Here is a 3,232-nt window from a genome sequence, read left to right as displayed (position 1 = left end):
GCAAACTTGCTAGAACAATGCAACTTGTTATTACCAACTTCTTTGCTGATGTTGTAAAATGTCAAAGGTTATCTTAAGTTGTGGGGGCATGATACCTTGTCCCTTACAAAATGGAGTAGTGACTTGCTAAAAGTCACACAGATAGTGGAAGAGTATAGTTAAACTATAATAGAATACTTTTCTATGTTATCAATTAACCAAGTATCTATGACTATTCCAGGCAAACATTCTCATTGCCCACAATGAATCTTGGCCAAATTTACTGCAATTGCTCCATGAGCTTTGTGAAACCTAAAGAGCCTGCTTTACTCTCAGATTCCTTGTTACTCACTTCAAGTCAACAAGCATTGATTAAGTGCCTACTATGTATCAAGTACTCTAACAAGAACTAGAAATACAAAGACACACAAAAGACAGGAAGGACCTGTTCTCAAGGTGCTCACAGTCTAATAGGGGAGGCAATAAGCAAAATAACCACGTACAAACAAGACATGTATTTCCTAGATACAATATCTAACATTTATATAGAGCTTACTATGTGCCCAGGTACTTGACAATTATTATGTCACATGATCCTCACAACAACACTAAAATGTAGGGGCTAATATTGTCCCCATTTTACAAATGAGGAAAATGAGGCAAACATAGGTTAAGTGACTTGCCTAGAGTCACACAGTTAATAAGTATCTGAGGCTGGATTTGAACTCAGATCTTCCTGACTCTAGGTCTAGTTTCCTATCCACTATGCCACCAAGCTGCCAAGATAGGTAATGACAAAGTTAAAAAATTAGAGATAATTGCAGAGGGAAAACACTAGCATTAAAGGGGATTAGGAAAAGCTTCTCTCAGAAGATGACTGGCTATGGAGGAAGAGAAAATGCCTAGAGATTGGAGATAGAGTATCTTGTGTCAGGAAAGGCAAGGAGGCCAATGCCACTGGAGTACAGAATACATGGAGGAAAGTAAGGTGTTAAAAAAAAAGTAAAGGTAATATGGAGTGAGGTTATGATGGTCTTTTAAAGTCCATTTGATACTAGAAGTTAAAGAGGGAGCCACTATCATTTACTGAAGGTGAGGAGGGTTAATATAGTCCAGCTTGTACTTAAGAAAAATCAATATTACAACTGAGTGAAGGATAGCCTAGAGTGGGGAGAAATAAGCCAGGGAGACCAATCAGCAGCTATTGCAATTGTCCAGGTGTGATGTGTTGAGAGTCTGCAAAAGGGTGGTTCTAGTGCCAGAGGTGAAACAGATGGAACATGAGAGATGTTGGGAAGTCATAGAATTGACAGGTTTTGACAACTGATTGGATACAAAAAATATGAAAGAGGAAGCAGTTAAGAATGAAACCTAGGTTGTGGGCTTGGGGGATTAGGAGGATGGTGTTATCTCCTCAATAATAATAAGGATGTTAGGAAAAAGAGTGTTTGTGGGGACTTCAGTAAAAATGTAATAGTGATTAACATATGATAAATGGAAAGGACAAGATCAAGAATGAATAATAGAAGCATAGTAGAAGGCTCTGCTCCACATTTGAGTGAGAAAACAATATTGAACCAAATATTGAATTATTTTACTTCCACGTCTACGTTACTTTATTGGTTAATAATATTCAGCTTTAAATCACCTTTAACATTACCTTGGAATTCTGATCCAGACCCCAGAGATTGGCTTCACCCTGCCCGGACCCTTATTTCCAACCATAAATCATATGACCCACAAAATATCCTTAAAATCTTGAAAACATCTTTCCCCTTGGTGCATTTTTTAAATTATTTTTAGTTTTTAGCATTCACTTCTATATGATTTGAAATTCCAAGTTTTCTCCCCATTACTTCCCTCCCCCACACCAAGATGGCAAGTAAATTGATATAGGCTCTACATATACATTCATATGAAACTTAATTTCACATTAGTCATATTGTAAAGAAGAATTAGAACCAATGGGAGAAACTATGAAAAAGAAGAAACAAAAAAAAAAGAGAGAGAGAGAGAGCAAATAATATGGTTTGATCTGCATTCAAATGCCATAGTTCTTTTTCTGGATGTGGATAGTATTTTCCTTAATGACTCTTTTAGAGTTGTATTAGATCCTTGCATTACAAAGAAGACATAAGTCTATCAAAGTTAGTCATCACATAGTGTGGATATTACTGTGTACAATGTTTTCCTACTTCTGCTCACTTGACTCAGTTATCAGTTCATATAAGTCTTTCCAGGTTTTTCTGAAGTCTGCCTGATCATCATTTCTTATAGCACAATAGTATTCTATTACATTCATGTGCCACAACTTGTTCAGCCACTACCCAAGTGATGGGTATTCCCTCAATTTCCAATTCTTTGACCCCAAAAAAGAGCTGCTATGAATATTTTGTACATGTGGGTCCTTTTCCCATTTTTATGATTTCTTTGGGATATACAACTAAAAGTGTAATGCTGGGGAAAAGGGTATGCACAGTTTAACAACCTTTTGGTCATAGTTCCAAATTGCTCTCCAGAAAGGTTGGATGAGTTCACAACTCTACCAATTATGCATTAGTGTTCCAATTTTCCCACATCTCCTCCAACATTTATCAGTTTCCTGTTTTGTCATGTTAGCCAATCTCATAGGTATGATGTGGTATCTCAAAGTTGTTTTGATTTGCATTTTGCTAATCAATAGTGATTTAGATATTTTTATATTACTATAGAAAACATTAAGTTATCCATCTGAAAACTGCCTGTTCATATCTTTTCACCATTTATCAATTGAGGAATGATTTGTATTCTTATAAATTTAACTAAGTTTGTTTTAGAAATTAGGCATTTATCAGAGACACTGGTTGTAAAAATTATTTCCAGTTTTTGCTTCCCTTCTAATCATGGTTGCATTGGCATTGTTTGTGCAAAAACTTTTTAATTTAATGTAAATAAAATTGTCCATTTTGCATTTCATAATGTTCTCTATTTATTATTTGGTCATAAATTTTTCCATTCCCCATAAATCTGACAGGTAAACTATTCCTTGCTCTCCCAGCTTGTTTATACTATCAGCCTTTATATCTAAATTATGTACCAATTTTTACTTTATCTTGGTATACAGTGTAAGATGCTTAGTTTCTGCCATACTGTTTTTCAATTTTCCCAGCAGTTTTCGTCAAGAGTGAGTTTTTATCCCAGAAGCTGGAGTGTTTGGGTTTATGAAACAGTAGATTACAATAGTCACTGACTATTGTGTCTTATGTACCTAACC

Source organism: Vombatus ursinus, unplaced genomic scaffold (genome assembly GCF_900497805.2).
Source record: "Vombatus ursinus unplaced genomic scaffold, bare-nosed wombat genome assembly UNPS02014805.1, whole genome shotgun sequence".
NCBI lineage: Eukaryota > Metazoa > Chordata > Mammalia > Diprotodontia > Vombatidae > Vombatus > Vombatus ursinus.
The sequence above is the reverse complement of the archived record's forward strand: the minus strand, read 5'-3'. Positions refer to the sequence as shown.